Source organism: Phocoena sinus, chromosome 17 (genome assembly GCF_008692025.1).
Source record: "Phocoena sinus isolate mPhoSin1 chromosome 17, mPhoSin1.pri, whole genome shotgun sequence".
Lineage (NCBI taxonomy): Eukaryota > Metazoa > Chordata > Mammalia > Artiodactyla > Phocoenidae > Phocoena > Phocoena sinus.
The window spans coordinates 6,546,219-6,561,588 of record NC_045779.1 but is presented as its reverse complement, the minus strand read 5'-3'; the positions used below and the strand labels follow the sequence as shown (position 1 = coordinate 6,561,588).

At 38.4% G+C, this 15,370-nt stretch overlaps 1 protein-coding gene across 2 annotated transcripts in view; it reads left to right on the top strand.

Annotated features, from left to right (window-relative positions):
* TOX (thymocyte selection associated high mobility group box) overlaps positions 1-15,370 on the top strand; it is a 299,151-nt gene that overhangs the window by 103,243 nt on the left and 180,538 nt on the right. The window contains exon 1 of one of the 2 annotated variants that reach the window (XM_032610469.1): positions 9,679-9,876. The exons of the other annotated variant lie outside the window; for it this stretch is intronic. The gene's annotated coding sequence lies outside the window, so the exon portion shown is untranslated. Of the gene's footprint in view, positions 1-9,678; positions 9,877-15,370 lie in introns of those variants that run through there. 2 annotated transcript variants of the gene reach the window in all.

The following is a 15,370-nucleotide window of genomic DNA, read 5'->3' as shown; positions in this document are numbered from 1 at the left end:
GTAAATGTGTAAAAATATTTTGAAGGTTGGTATGATTTTTGTTTACTTAAATCAAAGCCATTTATTTTTGGAAGAGGATGAACCAAAGGTCAGTTTTATCAACATGAAATTAGCTCTGAAGGCTCCAGTTAAAAATTTGAAAATGCAATGAAACACGACTCTAAATGTAAGGAAATGGAATTCTCCTTTTCAGCATTTATAGGCATCTATGTATCCCTTTTAATTCATTTTAGACACCATTTTCAACAATTTGAGAACATCAAGAAATGGCTTTAGTTGACTTGAACTTGCAGTGCATCCATTCTGCCACAAAACTTCTTAAAATTAATGACTGATTTATTCCTGGTAAGAAAGACTATGTCATAATATTTATCTTATTGCCCATTTACTGTCTTTTTTCCTTGTGAAACAAAAGCAAAGCACTATAATTTTAATTCACCTGCTAGTATCATATATGTATTAAATGGTTAGAAGATATAATAATAAACTACTAGAGTTTCACTTTATTGTGTGCCTGTATTTTAAAATAAAGTATTTCAGTATTTTAAATTGTACCATTGTCAAGGTGCTCCTTGACAACAGAGAGACATTTTCATTGATAAAGAGAAAGCTTCCATAGCCAACTTAGTCATAAGACATAATAATTCTACTCTGAGTATGTTATCAGTTATTTTTCCTGGTCTCCTCTCATTAGATTTGAGTGTGTGTTTGCAACAGTGCAACATATATCATTTTGTCATCTGAAAGCTATTTCTTACTAATTGAATAGGATAAAAATTTCAAAAAAAACAGACTAAAGTTACTCAAAACAATAGTACTTTTTAATCTTTTTTGGTTTTGTTCTACTAATGGATCTCTAGAGTTCCTTATTTTTTTCAATTTTTATTTATTTATTTATTTTTGCGGTACGCAGGCCTCTCACTGTTGTGGCCTCTCCCGTTGCGGAGCACAGGCTCCGGACGCGCAGGCTCAGCGGCCATGGCTCACGGGCCCAGCCGCTCCGCGGCGTGTGGGATCTTCCCGGACCGGGGCACGCACCCGCGTCCCCTGCATCGGCAGGCGGACTCTCAACCACTGCGCCACCAGGGAAGCCCGAGAACTCCTTATTTTTAATCTTCATACTCAGGTCTGTCATTAAAACTTACGATGGCAACTCATTTGCATCTTGTATGCTCACTTACGTGAGTAAGGCACAAAATACCGTGTTCTCAATTTTGTTTAGTCCTGTCAATTCAAGACCCATAGAAACTGATGTCTGATTACAGTGAGTTGCATCACTTTTTCCATCATTGGATGTTGGCTTGTTTCTGAGTGCAGTTTTTTAGGGTGTGGATGGGAAGTATGCATTAGGTAGAAGTGAAGGAGATTGAACCACGAATATTTAGGATTACTTAAGTCAAGAAAACTATTTGTGTAGAATTAGAAGAGGAAAGACAAAAACAACTGTCAGGTGGCCCTTGCTAGTTTGTTTGATATATGAGCATCACAGTCTACATCTAAAAGGCTGTAACCTTGAAACTCAGTATAAACGCGAGGAACCTGGGAAAGTGCTTTATGTCACATGGGAGGTGAATAAATTGAGGCAGATAAAGAGTGATCTCCGTTCTTGCAGTTTTTAGCTGACTCACCTCTGCTTGGAGACTGTTGTAGAGATTGCTGTAGTGGCAGAGACTACGATCATTACCAGTTGTACTAAGCTTGCTATCATAATTCTATCACGAGTCCATATTCTCTTTCTTATTCAGAGAATCGAGATAGATTTGTGGGAAGAGAGATAGAAACACCCCAAATGAGATAAAAATCACTTTTGAATTTCATAATTGAATTGCCTGGTTTGAATTTAATTTCTTGAATTACTTCAGTATTTTCCTGAATTTTTACTGTGAGTATAGTGATACATGACAAAAAGAAAATTTTCTTTGAAATGGAGTTTTGATCTCTTTAGTATGTGTGTGTCTGTTTATGATTACTGAAATAATATCGCTACACAAGTGTCAAACATAGAAATTTTCAACTCAATTTCTGTATACAGCTATACGAAAAGAGTCAAGGCAATGCTGATCTAGAGCAAGTTACCTACTAAGTAATAAGGCTAAATAATTTGAATCAAGTTAATTCTACAGACTACTAGTGGAATTAAAAGATTCTTCAGCCGAACTGAGTATGTCTAAACAAGAAAGTTCTGTTACTATTGGGTTGATCTAAAAACTATTTGTAATGAAAAACGTTGGCTCACTTATGAATCCAGCAGATAGGACAATATCTAATTGCATTTTTCATATTATCCAGTTCGTTTTTTCCAATGAACTTTAAATAATATTCATGTAGCCTCTAGCACCTCCCTTTGTACATGCTGCATATTCCCATAGTGTCTTCACTATAATTACTTTATTATTCCTAGAGTGTATCACCATAGATGTGATTTTCCTTTCTTATCACTTTCTCTTTAATATTACTTCTCCCTTGCTGCCAATCAATTTGATTTAGCCTTATTTTATAACCCCCTCAGCTATTATCTATAAGAACTGAATATACACATTCATTCTTTTCATTTCCTCCAAAGGATTCCCTACTCTTTTACCCTGTATATAGTAGATCTTTTTAGATCAAATTCTTCCTCCTGTAAAGACATGACATATTTTAAAAGGGTACCCACCCAATTGTGGATTTGTGTACACACACACACACACACACACACACATATATTAGTATTTTAACTAAATATCCAGATTCCTAATTTCTTTTGCTCTTCCTGTCTTGATTTCTGGGCTTGCAGAATTACAGAGAAAAATACTTTTACATTATTTTGAGTGTTAAACCTGAATTTTAAAACCAAATCCAGCCCCTCTTGCCTTGTAAGTTCCTGCATTGATCACACAAAATGGGTTGGCTGTCTCTTCCACTCATGACATGATAGAAACTCATTCAAGTTAATAAATCTGCTTTTCTCTAGAAATCCCCCCTCACATTGTGAATTGGACTCGGTAGCTCCCCATATACCTCTTTCTTAAAAAATATATCCCCGTGCCATTATGTCTTTGGTGCTTCCGCCTCCAGTGTTTTTCTCTGCTGTCTCTGTCACACACAGATGGGGATAGTCGTGCTATCAAGACTCATGAATCTACCTCCTTAAGATATGTCCTCTGGGCTTCCCTGGTGGCGCAGTGGTTGAGAGTCCGCCTGCCCATGCAGGGGACACGGGTTCGTGCCCCGCTCCGGAAAGATCCCACATGCCGCGGAGCGGCTGGGCCCGTGAGCCATGGCCGCTGAGCCTGCGCGTCTGGAGCCTGTGCTCCGGAATGGGAGAGGCCACAACAGTGAGAAGCCCGTGTACTGCAAAAAAAAAAAAAAAAAAAAAAAAAAAGATATGTCCTCTGTTCCAGCATTCTTATCTCAAAGTGACCAAACCTCAATGTGTTTATTTTTTTTATATCAAAATAGGTCCTAGGTAGTCATTGACCCCATAATTCCACATTCTTTTTTCTTTCTCCTTCAGGGTCTACAGTATTACACAAAAGTCTTGACTGTTTGTTCATGTTCAGAAACTTTGTCGACTTTACCTTTTAGTGTCTTTTCACTTTTGACTTACTATACCATACAACGACTTAATTTCCTTTTTCTGGTCATAGTGCTTTAATTTCTTATCTTTTCCTAAGTTATGTATTGATGTTCCGAAGATCACAGAACTTAGCTTTCTTTTGTTTTCAGGCTTCTTCATCAGGTTCATTTTAAATGGGCTGGCCACTTGTCTTTATATTAGTTGTTTTCAGTCATGTCTCTAATCTTAAAAGCAAAAACATTTTGTTCTCCCATGATGGCAGTCTGGATACCAATGAGAGTTGCCAAAATTCTCTATAACAATTTGAATTTAGTTTCATTTCGGTTATTGGGAAGAATCAGCTGCTCTTGGAAATTCATGTCACCAAAACAAATGTTTTAATTTTAAAGCAAACATTTTGATTATAAACATGATGCCAAAGAAAACATTTGGTAGCTCTAGGAAGCAACAGATTGAACTGAATTAATAAAAGGAATTAGTTACTGGCGAATTTGGAGTGCACTCTGTTGGAAGGATTTAGGAAATTCACCTAATTTTTTGCACTCAGACTGTCTTACTGTTTGAGATCAAGCTCCACCTTTGGACTACAAAATAGGAAAACTTTCTGAATTGATTATTCAATTAACAGAGTCTTTGTAGGCAGTGAATGATGATTATGTGTTCCTAATTATTTGGGGACCAGATATACTTTTAGGCTGCTTCTGATTAATAACTGAAACATTTTTTCAATCTTACCATATATTGTTATTGAGTCAAGGCTAATCCTCTTCCTCATATTAAATTAATTATTTTGTACATATTCACCATTGATTATCTGATGTTAATATGATGAATGTATTGTATCTGATAATTATTGTCTGAACATTAATATAATGCTAATGGCCTGAGAATAAGAAATTTCCCAATTTATAATACTATTATAAATAACTTGCATATTTTATTTTATTTTCATTCAACTGTTTTTTAAAATTTTTATTTTATTTTTATACAGCAGGTTCTTATTTGTTATCTGTTTTATACATATTAGTGTATACATGTCAATCCCAATCTCCCAGTTCATCCCACCACCACCCCCGCCCACCAGCTTTTCCCCCTTGGTGTCCATACGTCTGTTCTCTGCATCTGTGTCTCTGTTTCTGCCTAGCAAACCAGTTCATCTTTACCATTTTTCTAGATTCCACATATATGCATTAATATACGATATTTGTTTTTCTCTTTCTGACTTACTTCACTCTGTATGACAGTCTCTAGGTCCATCCACATCTCTACACATGACCCAATTTCGTTCCTTTTTATGGCTGAGTAATATTCCATTGTATATATGTACCGCATCTTCTTTATCCATTTGTATGTCAATGAGCATTTAGGTTGCTTCCATGACCTGGCTATTGTAAATAGTGCTGCAATGAACATTGAGATGCATGTGTCTTTTTGAATTATGGTTTTCTCTGGGTATATGCCCAGTAGTGGGATTGCTGGATCATATGGTAACTCTATTTTTAGTTTTTTAAGGAGCTTCCATACTCTTCTACACAGTGGCTGTATCAATTTGCATTCCCACCAACAGTACAAGAGGGTTACCTTTTCTCCACACCCTCTCCAGCATTTGTTGTTCGTAGATTTTCTGGTGATGCCCATTCTAACTGGTGTGAGGTGGTCATTGTAGTTTTGATTTGCATTTCTCTAATAATTAGTGATGTTGAGCATCTTTTCATGTGCCTCTTGGCCATCTGTATGTCTTGTTTGGAGAAATGTCTATTTAGGTCTTCTGGCCATCTTTTGATTGGGTCGTTTGATTTTTAATATTGAGCTGCATGAGCTGTTTATATATTTTGGAGATTAATCCTTTGTCCACTGATTCGCTTGCAAATATTTTCTCCCATTCTGAGGGTTGTCTTTTCATCTTGTTTATAGTTTTCTTTGCTGTGCAAAAGCTTTTAAGTTTCATTAGGTCCCATATGTTTATTTTTGCTTTTATGTCCATTATTCTAGGAGGTGGGTCAAAAAAGGTCTTGCTGTGATTTATGTCAAAGAGTGTTCTTCCTGTGTTTTCCTCTAAGAGTTTTAAAGTGTCCAGTCTTACACTTAAGTCTTTAATCCATTTTGAGTTTATTTTTGTGTATGGTGTTAGGGAGTGTTCTCATTTCATTCTTTTACATGTAGCTGTCCAGTTTTCCCAGCACCACTTATTGAAGAGACTGTCTTTTTTTCATTGTATATCCTTGCCTCCTTTGTCATAAATTAGTTGAACATTGGTGCATGGGTTTATCGCTGGGCTTTCTATCCTGTTCCACTGATCTGTATTTCAGTTTTTGTGCCAGTACCATATTGTCTTGATTACTGTAGCTTTGTAGTATAGTCTGAAGTCAGGGAGTCTGATTCCTCCAGCTCCGTTTTTTTCCCTCAAGACTGCTTTTGCTATTCAGCGTCTTTTGTGTCTCCATACAAATTTTAAGATTTTTGGTTCTAGTTCTGTAAAAAATGCCATTGGTAATTTGATAGGGATTGCATTGAATCTGTAGATTGCTTTGGGCAGTATAGTCATTTTCAAAATATTGATTCTTCCAATCCAAGAATATGGTATATCTCTCCATCTGTTTGTGTTATCTTTGATTTCGTTTATCAGTGTCTTATAGTTTTCTGAGTACAGGTCTTTTACCTCCTTAGGTAGGTTTATTCCTAAGTATTTTATTCTTTTTGTTGCAATGGTGAATAGGGTTGTTTCCTTAATTTCTCTTTCTGATTTTTTGTTGTCAGCGTGTAGGAATGCAAGAGATTTCTGTGCATTAATTTTGTATCCTGCAACTTTACCAAATTCATTGATTAGCTCTAGTAGTTTTCTGGTGGCATCTTTAGGGATGTTCTACATATAGTATCATGTCATCTGCAGACAGTGACAGTTTTACTTCTTTTCCAGTTTGGATTCCTTTTATTTCTTTCTCTTCTCTGATTGCTGTAGCTAAGACTTCCGAAACTGTGTTGAGTAATAGTGGTGAGAGTGGACATCCTTGTCTTTTTCCTGATTTTATAGGAAATGCTTTCAGTTTTTCACCATTGAGAATGATGTTGGCTGTGGGTTTGTCATATATGGTCTTTATTCTGTTGAGGAAGTTTCCCTCTGTGCCCACTTTCTGGAGAGTTTTTATCATAAATGGGTATTGAATTTTGTCAAAAGCTTTTTCTGTATCTGTTGAGATGCTCATATGGTTTTTATTCTTCAGTTTGTTAATATGTTGTATCACAGTGATTGATTTGCTTATATTGAAGAATCCTGGCATCCCTGGGATAAACCCCACTTGATCATGGTATATGATCCTTTTAATGTGTTGTTGGATTCTGTTTGTTAGCATTTTGTTGAGGATTTTTGCATCTGTATTCATCAGTGATACTGGCCTGTGATATTCTTTTTTTGTAGTATCTTTGTCTGGTTTTGGTATCAGGGTGGTGATGACCTCATAGAATGAGTTTGGGAGTGTTCCTTCCTCTGCAATTTTTTGGAAGAGTTTGAGAAGGATGGGTGTTAGCTCTTCTCTAAATGTTTGATAGAATTCACCTGTGAAGCCATCTGGTCCTGGACTTTTGTTTGTTGGAAATTTTTAAATTACAGTTTCAATTTCATTACTTGTGATTGCTCTGTTCATATTTTCTATTTCTTCCTGGTTCAGTCTTAGAAGGTTATATCTTTCTGAGAATTTGTCCATTTCTTCAAGGTTGTCTGTTTTATTGGCATAGAGTTGCTTGTAGTAGTCTCTTATGATGCTTTTGTATTTCTGCAGTGTCCATTGTAACTTCACCTTTTTCATTTCTAATTTTATTGATTGGAGTCCTCTCTCTCTTTTTCTTGAAGAGTCTGGCTAAAGGTTTATCAATTTTGTTTATCTTCTCAAAGAACCAGCTTCTAGTTTTATTGATCTTTGCTGTTGTTTTCTTTGTTTCTATTTCATTTATTTCTGCTCTGATCTTTATGATTTCTTTCCTTCTACTAACTTTGGGCTTTCTTTGTTCTTCTTTCTCTATTTCCTTTAGGTGCAAGGTTAGATTGTTTGTTTGAGATTTTTCTTGTTTCTTGAGGTAGGATTGTATTGCTATAAACTTCCCTCTTAGAACTGCTTTTGCTGCATCCCAGAGGTTTTGGATCATTGTGTTTTCATTGTCATTTGTCTCTAGGTATTTTTTGATTCCCTCTTTGATTTCTTCAGTGATCTCTTGGTTATTTAGTAACGTATTGTTTAGCCTCCATGTGTTTGTGCTTTTTACGTTTTTTTTCCCTGTAATTTATTTCTAATCTCATAGCATTGTGGTTGGACAAGATGCTTGATATGGTTTCAGTTTTCTTAAATTTACCGAGGCTTGATTTGTGACCCAAGATGTGATCTATCCTGGAGAATGCACTTGAGAAGAAAGTGTAATCTGCTGTTTTCGGATGGAATGTCCTATAAATATCAGTTAAATCTGTCTGGTCTGTTGTGTCATTTAAAGCTTGGGATTCCTTATTAATTTTCTGTCTGGATTATCCTACTATTATTGTGTTACTGTCGATTTCTCCTTTCATGGTTGTTAACATTTGTGTCATGTATTGAGGTGCTCCTGTGTTGGGTGCATAAACATGTATAACTGTTATATCTTCTTCTTGGATTGATCCTTTGATCATTGTGGAGTGTCCCTCCTTATCTCTTACAGCAGTCTTTATTTTAAAGTCTATTTTATCTGATATGAGTATTGCTACTCCAGCTTTCTTTTGTTTTCCATTTGCGTGGAATATCTTTTTCCATCCCCTCACTTTCAGTCTGTATGTGTCCCTGGGTCTGAAGTAGGTCTCTTGTAGACAGCATATATATGGGTCTTGTTTTAGTATCCATTCAGTGAGCCTGTGTCTTTTTGTTGGAGCATTTAATCCATTCACATTTAAGGTAATTATCAATATGTATATTCCTATGACCATTTTCTTAATTGTTTTGGGTTTGTTTTTGTAGGCCCTTTTCTTCTCTTGTGTTTCCGAGTTAGCAGTACGTTCCTTTAGCATTTGTTGTAGAGCTGGTTTGGTGGTGCTGAATTCTCTTAGCTTTTGCTTGTCTGTAAAGCTTTTGATTTCTCCTTCAAATCTGAATGAGATCCTTGCTGGGTAGAGTAATCTTGGTTGCAGTTTCTCCCCTTTCATCACTTTAAATATATCGTGCCACTCCCTTCTGGCTTATACAGTTTCTGCTGAGAAATCATCTGTTAACTTTATGTGAGTTCCCTTTTATGTTATTTGTTGTTTTTCCCTTGTTGCTTTTAATAATTTTTCTTGGTCTTTAATTTTTGTCAATTTGATTACTATGTGTGTTGGCATGTTTCTCCTTGGGATTATCCTGCCTGGGACTCTCTGTGCTTCCTGGACTTGGGTGGCTATTTCCTTTCCCATGTTAGGGAAGTTTTCAACTATAATCTCTTAAAATATTTTCTCAGGTCCTTTCTCTCACTCTTCTCCTTCTGCGACCCCTATAATGTGAATGTTGGTGCATTTAATGTTGTCCCAGGGGTCTCTTAGGCTGTCTTCATTTCTTTTCATTCTTTTTTCTGTATTCTATTCCTTGGCAGTGAATTCCATCATTCTGTCAGGTCACTTATCCGTTCTTCTGCCTCAGTTATTCTGCTATTGATTCCTTCTAGTGTGTTTTTCATTTCAGTCACTGTATTGTTCATCTCTGTTTGTTTGTTCTTTAATTCTTCTAGGTCTTTGTTAAACATTTCTTGCATCTTCTTGATCTTTGCCTCCATTCTTTTTCCGAGGTCCTGGATCACCTTCACCATCATTATTCTGAATTCTTTTACTGGAAGGTTGCCTATCTCCACCTCATTTAATTGTTTTTCTGGGGTTTAATCTTGTTCCTTCATCTGGTACATAGTCCTCTGCCTTTTCATTTTGTCTGTTTTTCTGTGAATGTCGTTTTCGTTCCGCAGGCTGCAGGACTGTAGTTCTTCTTGCTTCTGCTGTCTGCCCTCTGGTGGATGAGGCTATCTAAGAGGCTTGTACAAGCTTCCTGATGGGAGGGACTGGTGGTGGGTAGAGGTGGGTGTTGCCCTGGTGCATAGAGCTCAGTAAAACTTTAATCCACTTGTCTGCCAATGGGTGGGGCTGAGTTCTCTCCCTGTTGTTTGTTTGGCCTGAGGCAACCCAGCACTGGAGACTGCAGTCTCTTGGTGGGGCTAATGTCGGACACTGGGAGGGCTCAAGCCAAGGAGTACTTCCCAGAACTTCTGCTGCCAGTGTCCTTGTCCCTGCAGTGAGCCACAGTTACCCCCTGCCTTTGCAGGAGACCCTTCAACTCTAGCAGGTAGGTCTGGTGCAGTCTCCTATGGGGTCATTGCTCCTTCCCCTGGGTCCCGATGCATACACTACTTGGTCTGTGCCCTCCAAGAGTGGAGTCTCTGTTTCCCCCAGTCCTGTTGAAGTCTTACAGTCAAACCCTGCTAGCCTTCAAAGTCTGATTCTCTGGGAATTCCTCCTCCTGTTGCCGGACGCCCAGGTTGGGAAGCCTGATATGGGGCTCAGAACCGTCACTCCGGTGGGTGGACTGCTGTGGTGTAAGTGTTCTCCAGTCTGTGAGTCACCCTCCCAGCGGTTGTGGGATTTGATTTGATTGTGATTGCGCCCCTCCTGCCGTCTCATTGTGGCTTCTCCTGTGTCTTTGGATGTGGGGCGTCTTTTTTGGGGAGTTCCAGTGTCTTCCTGTTGATGATTGTTCAGCAGTTAGTTGTGATTCCGGTGTTCTCACAGGAGGAGTGAGCGCACGTCCTTCCACTCCGCCATCTTGAGCCAATGTCCATTCAAGCAGTGCAAGTTGTTAGTTGTTGTTGAGTCTTAGTTTCCTCATGTGAGTATGGAGGCTGCAAATCTGAAATCTGCAGAGTGGGCCAGCAAGCTGGAGACCTGGGGAAAAGCCAACGTTGCAGTTCAAGTCAGAGGGTGTCTGTCTCAATTTGCATATTTTAGATGTATACTTTATACAGGGTCAAAAGTAAAAAGTTGCTAGTGAAATATCAGTTTATCTGTTGGCTGTGACTCTGAACTTTTTAAGATATTCTACATGCTCAATAAGATCTTGTCGAATAATATCTATAAACACAATACTTAAGTAGAACAGAGGAATAACTCACTGATTAACCCTGGCGTCCTTCAGCACTTGGCAGGCTGATAAATACAGTTGCTCCAGTTGGATGGGATGAGAATCTGTGACTCTGAAGCCTTGAGGCCTAGTGAAGTCTTCAGAAGTAAAAGACTCATCGAAGGCCTAGTCCCCTGTCACAGATGCATTTAAATTGGGTCCAGAGGTTGTTTAACCGGACTGTTGGTTCATGTCTTAAACCACCGGTCTCCAGCCTGGCTTTATTTAGTCTTGCTTGTGTCTACTCACTGCTCCCATCTCAACAGTAACTTTCAAAGCAGCCCTCCACTTGTTACCGTTCTCATCAGATCTGCCTGTGAATACCTGCCTTTTTTCATGGACTCCTACAGCGTTCACATTTCTACCTGTGAATGTTTGGAGGGAAGGCTGTGTCTCCTTTAGTTTTGTTTTGCATTGGAGATAGTCTTAACCTTTGTATTTTTATAAGGCCTCTTTCAGAGTGTGCTGACAGAGGGGTCAGTCAGCCTGTTTCTGGTTACTAGTCTGAAGATATGTGTTTCATATCATGGTGCACTTCTAAAAATACTTAGGTAGGAGATCAACACCACAGTTAAACGAGCCGGAAAGAGAGCTCTTGGGGTAGGGCTCCAGCGCCGAGGCTGCGGTGCATTCATTGCACAACTGGCTAAACCTTCAGCTCATGCCCAGCATGTCACCACCTGAAAGTCAGGTATCAAGACCCTTTCAAAAGACATTGGTATGACATAGTTCATTGCTGTTGTTTTTATTAAACAAAGAATAGTTTTTTACCGGCAATAAAGGTAGCTGTAATTTGCTTATATAAATAAATATTTTTCATGTCATGTTTTTGTCAAATAGGGCTCACTGATATAATTCAGCACAAAAAATACCAAGGTACGGCAAGGAGACTGGCTAGTGTTAGAGATACAAAGAAGTATCTCTACTTGATAGGAAAGGGGCTTTGACCTCATTTGTTTTTCCCTTCATTATTAAATTACTTGGTTACTTATTTGCTTCTCCGTTGTAACCCACCTTTTTCCAGAAGGGATGCAAAGAAAGGAAAATGATTAGAAGCTAATCTGTGTGCAGGACTGGGACCTCAAGATCTCTGAGATGGGGGCTTGATCCTCCTCAGAAAGGAGACCCTGGAAGGGAAGACCCTTGAAATTGGACTTAGAAGTTGACTTGGCCTCTGCCAGATCTGCCCCAGTCACTCCATACTCATTCTCTGCTTAGCTTCCTAGTGTGGGAGAGACCATGAGGCCTTTGTTGTAAAGACTAATGAAACAATACTTGTAGAAAATTTGAACCCTGAAATATGTCTCACACATGCAAAGCATTTTCAGGGAAGAGTGCATCTCTTCACATTCTCCAGGACTGAAAGGAGAGTGGAAATATGCTCGTCAGAAAGAGTAAAGCTGCTATAAAAATTACAGTGTTCAAACGGGACTAGGAACAGATTTCCATATTTATTGAGTAAGAGGAGAACAGGCCCAGTGACAGAGAGAATACCAACTCGATGAAATGTGGCATCTTGGGCAAGTAAATTAAAATGATTCCCTGCCCCAGGAAAAACCCACTAAAAACAACTGCTTTTTACTCTATCTCATTACTGAGTGCGTCACCTCGGTTCTGAAATGGCACAAAGTAATCGAAATGATGTTTTACCTGGTGGTAAGGATTCATTCAAGCAAGTACATCAGTCACTGAGGTACAAGATGCTGAAGTATATTTTTCATGATGGAAAAGATGACCAGCATATGAAGAGATGGGTCTAATTTCTCTCCTCCAATTCACCATATTTTTATAACATAAAATGAACACATTTATTTTTCTATCTTGGAGTTAATCACTTTTGAGTGTATTCCTAGCTTTATTGTTCATATCATACCTTTTCCGTCATATGTGTTATCCAGAGGAGTGGAGAGATCTTGATAAACAGTGCCTGTGTTCACTATGTATTAGTTCAATTGATATAAATAATAAGTAATATTCATTGTAACATTAAAATGAAACAAGATGATTGCTTTTTCTGCAATCTTTATTTTTCTCTTTAGGGGACTGTAGGTTCATAGAGTGTTTGCCGTGCACTCTCTTAAAAGTAAAATCAGAAGAAATTTGTGACCCATAAACAGAAATTCAGGAATCTAATTTTGTCTTTGGAAAGTTGAAGTAAAAAAAAAGTCACATGAGGAGATAAACTGGAATCTATAATAAATGCTGTACTCTTAGATCTGTATCTCCATTGTCTTAGCAGTTATTCCCCAAATGAAATTTAAATAAAATTAGTGGAGAATGATATTGATGATGATATTGGTGATGAAAGGTTAAAAAATTTAAATAAGCTTTGTTTATTCAGTTGAATATACATAAATAAAGACATGTTCTCTGCCATAGAGAAGCTCATAGTCTAGTAGGACAGACAGTTGTGTAAATAATTTATTGAATCTGACTGTGGTGTACACAAAGATAAAGGATGTATGATGCGTGGAAGAGGTAGTAACATGGAGGAGTGTTGAACTATGAGAAAAAAGTTGACTGAAGCGACCAGAAAGTAATAAAGAGCCATCAGCTCTTGGCGTCTTCAGGGCAATAGGCTGCATCCTACCCCTAGACAGGTTGGCTCTTCCTCCAGTGTTTTGTCACCTGTGTGGAAATGAGAGTCACATCAAGATGGGAGAGAAACCAACAACTTTCTCTGGAACAACTGAGTTTTGGGTCATTTCTGAAAGATTAGGAGGTATTTTAGAACCTTTGTTTGATTTAATATATATTTTAAGTGGTATGGCCTTACTTTATGCACATCCTCTTATCTCTGTAACATAATACTACCATAGAACTTCTGCCATTGGGTGTACTTAGAAGTTAGCAGTAGAGAATTAGCAGTGGTGCCAGGAAAAAATTCAGCATTCCAGACAATAGGACTTTTCTACTAGAGGGACTTGTAGTTCCCAAGAGCCCTAGGCAATTTTAGTCTTTTCTAAAATTAAAAAAAAAAAAAAAAAAAGCTTGGTATTTTAAAAGCTACAGTTTAAATATAGATATATGACTTTACTGACTTTTTTCTTTAATGGAAATGTATGTATGTGTGTATCTGTTCTGTTCATTCCCTTATTACACGAATTTGAATGGATTCATCTGTACTTCTCTCATTACAAAGCTAAGTGCTTATTTGTCTAAGTCCATCTCAGGCACTGTCATACCCTTTGACTGAGCTTCCACCAAAAACTCAGACTTTTCTGGACTAAAGAAAGTTCACATGGGTCTTTGTGGAAGGACTGACTGACAAGGAAAAAAGGCTATTTCCAGTTATCCACTCTTGCTTTCTGGCTCTTTTAGACTTGGCTCAGATCGCTAGAAACCCGAAAAAAACTGACAAGAAAATGTTGTGGACTTACGTTACAGTAAACAGTGCTCTATTCTTGAAAACTTTTTCCACAGGTAGAACATTTCACAGAGTCCATATACATTATGCTACCATGGCAACTGGTCACCCAGCCATGCGGGGAATGCTGATCCCTGTATTCTAAAAATGTGGCAAGATGCTTTTCCCCTTAGGTCATCATAGAAGATTCTAGAATTTCCCAGAAGGGCTATTAAAGTAAATTGAGAATGCATATTATGTGAAAGGACAACATTGATGAGTCAAGAGTAAAGGTCTGTGATCCTCGTTTTAGAGGATTATGTTCAGGTAGTCTTCCCTCCCTGCCTGACCCTTACCCTTGTCCAGCAGCTTGAACACTGAATGGCATGACTGAAATGGCATCTTCTCAGCCCCAGAACCCCATATCCGTCTTGCCTCTGGGTGTTATCACGGTTTTCATTTCCTCTCAAAAGAAACTCAGCCTCAACTTATCTTAAATGTATTCATTATATTTCCATGGAAAGCTTGGCCGTTCCCACATGTTGTGGATGAGAAAGACATTTTCCCATCTGGCCCAGTGCTTTCCTAGCCTGGGTTTGGGAACATCCTGTGCTTACTTGACAGGTTCCTCCTTTTACTGTTCCTGGTGGAGCTTCATTAATCGAAGAGTCAGTGGCCTCTTGAAGAGGCTATAGCCATAAATATCCCTTGCCCACAGACCCCCACATCTCTCCCAAATGAAATCTATCCTCAATTTGAACACCATATTTGCTATAAAAAGGTAACTTCAAGACAATGATGCTAGCCCTCTCATACACAGAAATTCTGCAGTCCTTGCTAGGAAGTCCTTCACTGCTGTCAGCCTCGAAAGCAAGATAGCCGGCTCTTCCTGAAGGTTCGGGTTCCCGGCAGTTGGCGTACTTCCTGCTGCCTGTCTGGGCTGCAGCCCCAGTTCTCCGCCCACCTACACAACAGAGGTGCTGGACTTCCGGAGCCCAGTGACCGACAGCCTTTCTCGACAAGGAGCCCACATTCTCCCACAATACCTGTCCTCTGCTTCTTTTTTCACCTGGGTGTCTGGGGGAGCCCATCCTAACTTCCATTGTTGGAATCTTACCAAATGAAAATACCTTACATATGCAATTATAAAGTTAGCAAACAGTCACAGATAAAGAGAATTTCTTTACATTTTTATCATCTCCATCTTCAAATTTAATTTGTAAGTGAAGAAGAGAGTTGAGGTGAAAAATGTTAAGCCAGTTAAACAGTGATGAGAGTTCTACTGAGTTGGCTTCAAAAAGGTCGAATAATGCTTAA